Below are 12,930 nucleotides of genomic sequence, written 5' to 3'. Positions count from 1 at the left end.
GGCTTCTCAATGTCACTTAAGGTAATTCGCCTGTCACTTAAGGGTAATTACCCTGCACTTTCATCTATTTTATAATATTGCCTTTATTTTTTTCATGAAAGAATTAGGTTTGGAAAAACAAGAAAAACAAGCTTAAAATTATTTATCTAGTGAATTGGTTGTGTTTATAAATCTTTAGCTTAGCTCGAGTCCCCCCTCTTTGTGAAATGTATAAATCCTTTTGATACATTAACAAACACTTGGAAAATGACTTAAGTTGAATTCTCTAATATAAGGGTTATAAGTGAAGGCTTAATTATTCAGCATTACTGAATTCAATATACCTGCCTTTTCAGTTTGCCTAGGGTGACAAATACATTTCCCATTACAGCTTGCCAATGTAACACAGCCTTATTTCATTTTTATTGTAAATAAAATCACATTCTAATATGTTTTAGCTGAATACAGCAAAGTATATATTCAACTACTTCCCAATAGGGAAAATTTTTAAAAAGCGATTTCTTTAGCCCAGAGTTTTATTTTCCTTTTACATAACAGAAAAATACATTGTGTGAAATAAAACCTTCTTACAGGCAATGAGACCCCACAGAATTTTAATGTAAGACAATTGAAGACCCATTTTTAAATAAGCCATTGGGAAGAATTAATATAATTAAAAATTGAAAAAACTAAAGATATAAAAACAACCTAGGAACATTTCTATTTCTTTCTAATTTTCTTGAGTTTTAAAAGATGTGGAAACATTTTGACAGCTATAGAAAATGACCTAGGGACAAATATACTCTCTATTCCTGACATAAAATGATATGCTTATTGTATTTCTCATAAAACTCAGCATAAAACTATATAACTAATAGTTACCTAAAAGGAGTTCCTAAAATAAATATATACGTTATTAATACATGACATGACTGAGTTACTTGTGAAAAACTACAAATTATTCAATATATTTTAACATAGGATTTAGTGAGTATCAATATGGTATCCATTTCTTGATTCTGTTTTTCATAGTGCACTTGAATAGGTATGTTAATACTTTTGAATAAGTGCATTATGCTATGAAATGTTTTAATGAGAAAAATGAATCTATGTAAGGCAGCTTCATTTATATTTTGTTCCTGTCATGTTACATTGCTGAAATTTTGTATTATACTAGACATGACTCATTTTTAAATATGTAATTGTATATGAAGTTCTCAATGTCTGGAGGACACAGAATAAAAATAGAAGAAAAGTTAAAAAATTAAATGTAAACTATATTTTGCATATGAATAAGAATATTATAAATACTGTATTTATATACTATGTTTGTATATCTTTACACTATGCCAGAAGGTATATGTGGCAGATGTAGAACAATAATATCTCTGCATAAACATAAAATCAAGATACATAATACTTTAAAATGTTTTCCATTGAAGTGTGATTGACATAAACTGAACATATCCAGTGTATTTTTAAAGTTTTGGCATATTGGTACAGAAGAAAACACCATGACAATCAAGATCATGAACATATTCACTTCCCCAAAGTTACTCTGTGTCTTTAGTAATGGCTTCTTCCCCTCTTCCCTACTCAATCTCCATGCAACTACTAATCTATTTCTGATACTACAGAATGGTTTACACTGGTAGAATTTTATGTAAATGGACTCACACAAAATCTATTCTTTTTTGTCTGTCTTTTGCACTCAACATAACTACTCTGACTTTTGCCTGTGCTGATACTGGTAACAACAGTTCTTTCTTTTTTTAATTAATAGATTTTATTTTTAGAACAATTTTAGGTTTATAGTAAAAACTAACAAAGCAGAGAGAATTTCCATACACTTTCTTCTACCCTCCATATTCTTTATGATTAATATCTTGCATTAGTGTGGTACATTTGTTATAACTGATGCATCAACATTGACATATTATTATAAATGAAAGTCCATACATTAGTTTTATATTAGGGTTCACTCTTGTCATTATACATTTCATGCGTCTACACAAATGTCAGGTATCCACTACTACAATATTATAAGAATAATTTTACTTTCTTAAATATTTCTGTGCCTGATTTATTCATCCCTTCCCCTGGAGACTCCTGGAAATTCTGATCTTTTTACAGTTTTTCCCTTTTTAAGAATGTTATATCATTGGAATTATACAGTATAGAGCCTCTTCAGATTAGTTTCTTTCACTAAGTTATATGCATTCTAGGCTCTTACAAGTTTTGTATGGCTTGATAGCTTATTTTTTATCACTGAATATCCCATTTTATAGATATGCCAGTTTATTGAACCATTACTCACCTGTTGCGGGCAACTGGTAGCTACCAAATTTTGTTATGAGAGAAGTTTTAGTAGTATGAAGTAAGAGGAAATAAATACGGGGGATTTTCTAGTCTTCTCTATTACATATAAATTGCAAGATTTGGCTACTTGACACATGACTCCTAAGGAGTCATGTGACATTTTTGTGTAGAAATAGTTTTGACTCATTTGGATAGGAGTGAAGTTACTGGTCCATGTGGTAAGACTACATTTAACTTTGTAAGAAACTGCAAAGCTGTCTTCTAACGTGGCTGTGCCATTTTGCATTCGCATAAGCAATAAATGAGAGTTTCCCTTGCTCTTTATCTTCAACACAATTTAGTGTTGTCAGTGTTTTGGATTTTAGCCATTTTAGTAGGCATGCGGTGGTATCTCGTTTGAATGAGCAATTCCTTAATAATATATGATATTGAGCATATTTCATTTGCTTATTTGCCATCAATATATTTTCCTCGGTCAAATGTCTGTTCACATCTCCTGCCCATTTTTTAACTGGATTAGTCATCTTTATTTTTTTCTTTTTGAGTTTTCAGAATTCTGTGGAGTGCTCATACCAGTTCTTTACTGGATACATGTTTTGTAAATATTGTCTCCCAGTCTTGGCTTGTTTTCTTAAATATTAACTATGTCTTTCTTACAGCAAAAGTTTTAATTTTTATGAAATTCAGCCTATAACATTCTTCTATAGCCTCACAGTTTTATATTTAAATCTATTATCCATTCTTGTATATTGTGTAAACACAGTGTCTAGATTCTTTTTATGGATGTGGATGTTCAATTGTTCCATCACTGTTTGTTGAAAATCTGGTTTTGTGCGTGTGTGTGTGTGTGTGTGTGTGTGTGTGAAGTTGTATCTCGTGTTATGAGTACACCGTGTTTGGTTTATTTATTCACCCACTGATAAACTTGGGGTTGTCTACCATTTAGTGTTATTATAAATAAATTTGCCATGGACACTTGTAAACACATTCTTGTATGTATATGTTCCATAATGTTTTCTGCTTAAAGAGCAAGTGGAATAAGTAGGTAAAATGGTGGGTGTCTATTTAACTTTGTAAGAAACAGTCCATTTTTTTTTTCCCAGAATGGCTGTATCATTTTACTTTCCTACCATCAGTATTTGCAAGTTACAGTTGTTCTAAATCATCACCAGCACACAAGATGAGTATTTTTAATTGTACTTATTCTAGTAGGTATGGAATGGCATCTCATTTAATTTGTATTTCTCCAATGGCTAAAGATATTGAACATCTTTTGATGTGATTACCTGCGGTCTCTGAATTTCCTCTGGCAAAGTATGTGTTCAAATATATTCTTTTCCTTATTTTCTATTATTGGTCTGCAATTTTCCTTATCATTGAGTTTACATATTCTAGATACACATTCTTTATCAGATATAATTTGTAAATGTATATTCCTAGTTTGAGGCATATAGGGTAGAAATATAGAATTTTTTGTTTTTATGAAATCATATTTATTATTGTTATAATTGTTTTTTCTGTTTGTTCTCTAGGTTGTTCTTTTGGGCCACATCTAAGCAATCTTTGTCTAGCCAAAAGCCACAAATAATTTCTCATTTTTTGGCTTCTGGAAGATGTACAGTTAAATTTTATATTTAGGACTGTTATCTAATTTGATTAAATTGCTCTCTACAATATGATATTTGAATTGATGAAAAATTAGTAAATATTAGTATTGTTTAAAGTAGCCAAATCTTGCAATTTATATGTAATAGAGAAGACTAGAAAATTCCCCATATTTATTTCCTCTTACTTCATACTATTAAAATTTGTATTTAGACATTTGGTTTCTCAGATAAACATTACATTCCCCAGTATATGGTTCTATCTGGCTTGGTGACAACATGATGAACATTTAAGATGTGAGCAGAAGTAATACATACACATTCTTTTTAATGTCTTTAACTGAATGGGATATTGGCCCATTTTTTCCTCCAGTTTATTGATACACTGAATATTGACATGTTATTTTCCAGTATTGAGACAATCAATGACACGACTTTAAGGGTAACGATGTAAAAATTATAGATGTTGTCTGAGTTTATCAACAATCCCCTGGATTAGAGCCCCCTACCAGTCCTAGGTCATCTAATATACAGACACTGTGTTCAGTAGAAATATATATATATATTTTTATTATACTTTTAAGTTCTAGGGTACATGTGCACAACATGCAGGTTTGTTACGTAGGTATACATGTGCTGACTTGGTTTGCTGCACCCATTAACTCGTCATTTACATTAGGTATTTCTCCTAATGCTATCCTTTCCCTCTCCCCCAACCCCATGACAGGCCCTGGTGTGTGATGTTCCCCACCCTGTGTCCAAATGTTTTCATTGTTCAGTTCCCACCTATAGGAATACATTTTTAAATCGTTTTTTAAAGGTTTCATTACATTCTGATAGAACATTCTCAGAAAGAATAAATAATTTAATACAAGAAGTGGGCCCCTTCATGTAACAAAACAAACCACCACTACAGCAACAACGAAAAACACTAATGAATGTGGTTTTAGCTTTGCAACAGCATGACAGACTAGCAAGTTAATGACATTTGTTATGCCACAGAAAATATTTGTTGAATTGTCACTCTAATGACTTTATATAAATCAACTCAATATCAACACTAGAAAAGATGATGAAAAAATACTTCAGTACATTCACGTGTTGGCTTGTTAACATTTTTAAGAGTCCGTAAGAGAAAAATGCATCCAATGTTGACAAAAATATTTTTCGAGTATCTTGTGGGTATGTACAACTAACTACTATGTGAACAAAAGTCACTTTATAATTATATAATTTCTGACACTTAAAAAAGTTTATTGTGCAAAAGAAGATATCTATTCTAATACTAAATCTGCATATAAAATAATTGACTTATTTAAATAATTTAAGATGTTCTTTTATATATTTATATTAAAAACACTGCAGAGAATAAAAAAGGCATTATGCAGGCTACTTATGGTTTTTGATGTTTGGATCTACAATACATGTGTCAAAGATTGTGGAAATAAATCAAACAATATATGTAATTGGACTTAACTGCATTATTAAATGCTAAGTGTTGTATACCATCTGTTTGCACATAACACTTTTAAATTTAGGTAAAATTATTATCATAAAGTTATATGAATTTATTTTATTCCATGTTATTATTTATGTATTGTTCAGAACATTTGCTTAAAAATCATACTTGGACATAGTATCAGATACTTTACATCCTTGGAATCAGTTATTTTATAACAGTATATACTGAACATCATTACTCCTTTTCAAACATAAATAATGCAATACAAATTGGACAAACTTTCAGGGAAGATCTGGGATCAAAAAGGAGGTGTTGAAATATCACATGTACTCCATAATTCTATACAAATATTTTTTACCCATATTTAAAATACAAAAAATTAAAAGGTACATTTTCCTCAAAGTGCATGCTTCTTTTGCTATGCAAAACTGCAGGATGTGGAAAGAAGTGTATTAAAACACTGAATCATTTTATGCGGAGGATAAAAGGGATGGTACCAAATGTACCGCTTCATGTAGTGCACTGATACATTCAATACGAACGATGAATTAACTTCAAGATAACATGAGAAAGTTAAATTATCTAACTTATTTCAAACTAAGGGAGAGTATGTTCTCATTATTAGAAGCCAGAATTCTGCTTCTCCATTTCTATTATTAGAAAAAACATAATTTGTATTCTTGTCTTAAAAATAGACACCTTGATATAATTCTCTGTAAATGTAGCATGATAGTCTGTTTACAGAGTTTATATCATTCCAAGACTGCATTTCTAACGTGAGAAAATATTAAAGGATATAAACTCACTCCTCTCTACAAAATTCCATATTTTTGATGCAATGGCTTTAAAATGTATGGAAGGGGAGCATGGAAGCAATCCATACCTGGAAAGCATTCTATCCATGCCTTTGAAAAGGTTATCTAGTACTAGGTTCTCATCAGTGCCTGGCTGTGTAATGTGTATAGCTTAAGATTTTTAAGAAAGAAGGATAAAGTGCTCAATATAAATTATTTCAAACACTTTTATTCGAATATTGAGTCATATATTTGCTTTCTGTAAGTCATCTTATCTATAAAATAATTGTTGAGAAAGGCAAATAGAATATGTGGAGGAATTAAAAATTCAATTGTAGGGTGGTAAATGAAAACCAAAGTTTTCATTCACCACATTAAATGTAAATGGGTATTACACTCAATTTAAGCAGCAAAGTTGCTTCTTTTTTTTTTTTTTTTTTTTTTTTTTGAGACAGAGTCTCACACTGTCTCCTGGGCTGGAGTGCAATGGCACGATCTCGCTTCACTGCAACCCCCGCCTGCCAGGTCCAAATGATTCTCCTGCCTCAGCCTCCTGTGTAGCTTCTTAAGATGTGAAGATTTTTAAATTAAGATGATTCTTGGGATGAACCATCTTGTGTTGGTTAAAGATTTTTATTTACATATTTTTTATAATTTTTTAACTTATTTTCAGGTCAGTGGCACACGTGTAGGTTATATAAGTAAACTAGTGTCACAGGGTTTTGTTGTGCAGATTATTTCACCATTCAGTACCCATTAATTAAGCCTAGTATCCATTCATTGCTTTTCCTGATCTTCTGCTTCCTCCCACCCTCTACCCTGCCAGAGGCCCCAGGATCTGTTTCCCTCTATGTGTTCATGTGTTCTCATAATTTAGCTCCCACTTGTAAATGAGAATATGAAGTATTTGGTTTTCTGTTCCTGCATTAGTGTGCTAAGGGTGAAGGCCTCCATCCAGCTCCATCTATGTTCCTGCAAAGGACTTGATCTCACTCTTTTTTATGGCTGCCTACTATTCCATGGTATATATGAACCACAAAATAAAGATGGTTCTTAACTTTTAAATTAAGATTTTTAAATTAAGATGAATCTTGATTTTTAAATTAGGATGTTTTTAAGATAGTTTTATAGATGGATTAGACAGATAAATAATGTATCTAGATAGGTAGAGATATCTAGTGATAGCTATCTCTATCTAGATATAGATAGCTGGTTTTCTATATAGACCTATCTATCTATATATGTATATATACACATCTACACATATCTCTATACACATATAGATATATATTTATATCTACATCTGTATTTCTACATGTATATAGGTATATACATAGATATCTGTATATATGCATATACATGCATATCTTTATCTGTCTACATGTATACAGATATCATATACACAGATATATATATCAGTATGTAGATATATATGTAGATGTACAGAGATATCTGCATATATACATTTGTATATAGATATAGATATATAGATATAAATATAAATATATCCATATATGTATATAGATATATATAGCTATACCTGTAGAAGATATCTACTATCTTCTATCTGTATATCTTCTACTATCTATAGAACCATCTTAATTTAAAAATCTTTCATATATGTATATAAAAGGTAATCAAACACAAGCCAAGTGAAAATTTGTTTAGCTATGTTAATATCAGACAAAAGAGATTTTAAGGCAGAAATTATTACCTGAAAGGAAGACGTATCCTTTATCCATATAAAGGAATCAATTATTGAGGAAGTTGTCAAACTTGTGTATGTATTTTCATTCACACACAGTTAACACACATTTACAATTTTTATAGCACTAAAAGGAGCAATAGCCACATCTTCAATCATAAAGACTTTAATATGCCTTTTTCGATAACTGATAGCAAAAAGGATACAAAATATCAATAACACAGAAATTTAAAGCAGTAGGATTAAATATTTTGACATAAAAACTGCACCCGAAAATAGCAAAACATACAATTTATTATAATATATTTGGAACATGCTTCAAAATTTACCACAGCTATCTATAGATATCTCTATCTAGGTAGACAGATGGTAGATAGGTAGATTGATGATAGATAGACAGATAGATATAGATAGATAGATAGATAAAGATAGATACAGGCTGAGGTTAGGCCCAAAACAAGAATCAATAAATACCAAAAATTTGAAATCCTTGATAGTGTTTTTCATACAACGATGTTATTAAGCTGGAAATCTGTAGCAAGACTTTGGAAGTGAACAAATGTTTGGAAATTAAACATCATATTTCTAAGTTATTCATGGATCAAAAAAGTACAGTGAACATTAAAATATATTTTGAATTTAATAAAAATGAAAGTAAAAATACTGCTTGTTAAAAGTTGGGAGGCTTAGGCAAATCTCAGCTTGGAGATAAATGTATATGGTTACATAAATATGTTTAAAAATTAAAGCTTGAAAATTAATAATCGAATCATCAATCTCAAAAATTTCAAATGTGATGTCAAATTAAATCCAAAGAATTAGAAAAGAGAAGATACATAAGAAGCAGGAGAAAAGGAAATAATCATAAAATAAATGAAATCAGCAAAAGCCAAAGTTACTTTGAAAAGATAGATAAAAATATACCATGACTATGCATGAAATTTAAAAAAGAGTATCTGCAAATTCTAAATATCATGAATAACAAGGAAATAATTATAGATTCTATAGTCATGAAAGAGAAAGAGAATGTAATAAGTAATTTTATCAAAAATTTTGAAATAATTTGATGAAATAGATACATTTCTAGAAAATCATTAATAGTGACACAAGAATAAATAGCAAATCTAAGTAGCTCTAAAAATGAAATTATAATTAAAGCTTTCCAAATGTAGTGAGTCTAAATCAAATAAAATATTAAAAATCTGAAATGTTTCTAGGAAGAAACATTGAATTCCTAATATAAAATATAATATATCATATGCAATCCCTTTACTGAAAATTGTGAAATTTTATTGAGAGAAATTAAAGACATTCAACAGAAATAAAGATGTACCATGTTCCTACGTAATTCCTGGTATTAGAAGAAAGATTCAGTATTTTGAATAAATCTATATTTGTAATACACTGAAAATCACAATACTATGATTAGTAATAGCATATGTCTGCATTATATTTGGTGGCAACTGAAAAACTGACTATCAAATGCAAATTAAAATGCCGTGTATAGATAACTTTGAAGAAAAAATATAATGTGAAGACTTCCACTATTTAAGTTTTTATGAATGTATATCAATTATGACATTATGGAAAAGGTACAAGTATAGATATTTCAATGAAACAGAATAGAGAGCTCATAAAGAGAACCACACAATATATTTAGCTGATTTGTGAAAAAATAGTGCTTCAGTACAGTGAGGAAAAGATTCATTTCAATAAATTGTGCTGTCTACATCCATACAGAGAAAAATGATTATTAACATCCAACCTCACAACATACACAAAAATTATTTCATATAGAAGCCAATGTGTAACATGAAACAGTACAGCTTTTAAAAAGTAATATAGAGGACACTTCCATGACCTTAAGATTTAAAAAAAAAAAGACTCAAAAACTAACCACTGAAGGCTAATAAATAAGATAAAGATAAATAGGTTAATAAATAGTAATAAAGTAACATAAAAAATAAGGATTTGTAATCATAAAATAACTCACTAAGAGTGAAAAGGCAAGCAACAGAATGGGAAATGAAATTTGCTAACATAAATACAGTAAGAACTCTTGATCAAAAGATACTTTTTAAACTCTACAAATGAATTTTTTGGAAAAATAAAATATGGCCAGGTACGGTGGCTCACGCCATTAATCCCAGCACTTTGGAAGGCCAAAGTGGGAGGACCACCTGAGTCCGAGAATTTGAGACTTGTCCGGGCAACACAGTGAGAGACCTCTGCCTCTACCAAAAAAATTTAAACATTTAGCCAGGCATGGTGGCTCTGGCCTGTAGTCCCAGCTACTCCTGAGTAGCTAGGCTATTTTAAATCTGAGAGGTCAAGGATGCAGTGAGCTCTGATCAACCACTGCACTCCAGCCTGGGTGACAGAATCAGAACCATCTCCAGAAAAAATTGATGTAGAAGAACTTCTAAGAAGTGTGAGTGGACACAGAGGCCAAAGATGCTGCTCTAGGCTGCTCCGTAAATTCCAGGACTTCTGAGAAGCACCCTCTGGACAGTGTCTTCACTGCCCTCCAGGACTCGGCTGGTCAGCAGTGGCCCGCCAGACTCCATCCCCAGCGTGGAGAGGAGGCAGCTGATCCCAGAGGCGCTGCTAGCAGGCATGTGGAACCCAAGAATAGCTCGTCCTGCCAAGGCAATGGAGAGCAGGCCAGCAAGGCAGGAGCTCGGGCTCTGTGTGGCCAGGCAAGGAGGAGCGCTACAACCATGCCACCACCCCTTACTACAAGAAGCCTCTGCATGGCATCTCACACAGGTCATGGAGAAGAACCCTCCCTCAGGGGACCTGCTAAACACTTACGAGCTCTTCCAGAAGGCAAATGCCAGCAACGGCCCCTTGCTGCTTAGGCTCTTGAATGAGCCACAGAAGTGGGATGGTGGCAGCACTGGGGCGGCCACCAACAGTCACCCTAACATCTACTTCCTGATCCAGAAGATGTTCTACATGCTCAACACCCTCACGTCCAACAGGTCCCAGCTGCACAGCAAAGTGGACCTGCTCTCCCTGAAGGTGAACCCCACTGAGATGGTGGCCAAATTCCAGCCGACCCCCACCACCCCAGAGCAGCTCACAGGCCACGGAGCTCAAGCAGATCATGGACCAGAGCCTGTCAGGCGGGGTCCTGGCCTGCAGCCCGCTGGTGCAGCTCTTCCCCAGGCTCTTCAGCCACAGTCGACTTCTCCTGAGGCTGCAGTGCCTGCAGCTTTGAGGCCAAGTATAAGCTGGAGTCATTGCACCTGCAGCTCATCCACAACTACATGGAGGACTACTACCCCTCAGTGAAGGACATGGCTGTGTGACAGGCCGAGTGCCTGCCCCAGCTGAATAACTTCTTCAGCCGCTTCTGGGCCCAGCGGGAGATGGAGAACAGCCAGCCCGGTGGCCAGGCTGCCAGCTTCTTTGAGGCTGAGCAGTGGACCTCAGAGATGAGGAGGATGGCCTGTCTCTGGACCGGAGCAGCAGCATCGCCTCAGACCATGTGGTGGACCTCACTGAGTTCCTGGATGAAGCCTCTTCACCCGGCGAGTTTGCTGTCTTCCTCCTTCACTGGCTCTTCTCTGAGCTCTTTGACCATCGCAAGCTGGGCGAGCAGGACAGCTGCTACGGGGACAGCGGTAAGCAGGAGCTGGACCCGCAGAGGCTGCAGATCATCTGCAATGACACAGAGGTCTACTTCCCCCACATGCAGGAGGAGGAGGCCTGGCTGCAATAGTGCACCCAGCGCATCAACGACAAGCTCCAGGGCCTGGGGCTGCACGCAGGCAGCGAAGGCAAGCCCCCCACGTGTCGACTGCTATGACTCCTCCAGCCTGCCCAATGACATCTCAGTAATCAGGGTGGAGGATAGCTTCCAGGGCCAGCGGTGCCGATCCAAGAAGATCTGGCTGGTACCTATCGACTTGGACAAATTGGAGATCCTCCAGCCCAACTTGGAGGTGCCCGGCACCGACTGCCTGCTCAGCAAGGAGCATCTTCGCAGTATCTACCAGAGCAGCCTGTCCATTGGCAACTTCGCCTCTCACCTGCTGGTGTCCCTGTTCCCCAAGCTCTTCACCCATGAGAACCTGCACAAGCAGTACAGCTGCTGCGGCTCCCTGGGCAAGAGTAGCTGGACCCGTCCTCCATAAAGCTCATTTGCCACTACGTGCACCTGCTCTACCTCTGCACCAAAAATGACCACGTCTGGACCCTGGAGTTCATGGAAAACCCATGCCAGGACATGAGCAGAGGCCCTCCTACCAGCAGCAGTGCAAGGTCCACGTGCTGGCCCCGACTGCATAGACATGAAGAGCTATGCAATCAACCCCGAGAGGTTCGGGGAAGAGTTTGAGGGTCCCCTGCTGCCCCCAAGAGGAGCGGCAAGGACTTTTTCAAGACTCCCTTGGATGAGGTGGTGGTCCCTTGCCCAGCTTCCGGTTGCCTCTCCCTACTTCCCTACCTGCTGTCCGACAAGGAGGTGCGTGAGATCATGCAGCACAGCCACTCCCTGGGCAACTTTGCCGCAGGACTCCTCCACCATGGAGAACCTCTGGCTGCAGTACAACCATTTCCGGGCTTGCAACAAGAAGCAGCTGGACCCTACGCAGCTGCCGCTCATCTGCCACAACGGGGAAGCTGTCTGCCCCGTGGAGGAGATGGGGCACTGCAAATGTATCCCCAGCATTGACGAGCGGTGCCGCTGCCCTAACAGGAAAAAATGCGACATCCTCAAGAAAGTGGAGAAGTGAAGGCCCGTGGCCTGCCCAGAGACTCGGGGTCACCAGAGACCGAGCAATGCTCGGGAGCATGCCTATGGCATCCACAGACAGGCACGTTATGTCCGTGGGGTGTGGCTGACTGCACTTACACACGCAAACACCCAACCACAAGAGAGAAGCCTTGAGTTTGGTCTCTTGTCCTTACGACTTCTGTCCTGTGTTCCTGGCGGCGCAGCCTGAGTGTGGGGAGCGCAGGCTGTGAGAGCCGGGACTAGTGTGTAGGGGTCCGCTCTCCCTGATCGTGTCCTCCCCAGCCCCTCACAACTTCAAATGCAAACTCAGCAGCTCTCTTGCT

The 12,930-nt window shown here is 36.2% G+C and overlaps 1 pseudogene; it reads left to right on the top strand.

Moving 5' to 3' along the window:
* The first annotated feature begins 10,298 nt into the window (after nt 1-10,298).
* LOC112631033 lies at nt 10,299-12,605 on the top strand (annotated as a pseudogene).
* The last annotated feature ends 325 nt before the right edge of the window (nt 12,606-12,930 follow it).

Source organism: Theropithecus gelada, chromosome 9 (genome assembly GCF_003255815.1).
Source record: "Theropithecus gelada isolate Dixy chromosome 9, Tgel_1.0, whole genome shotgun sequence".
NCBI classification, from domain to species: domain Eukaryota; kingdom Metazoa; phylum Chordata; class Mammalia; order Primates; family Cercopithecidae; genus Theropithecus; species Theropithecus gelada.
This window is presented reverse-complemented; position numbering and strand designations above follow the sequence as displayed.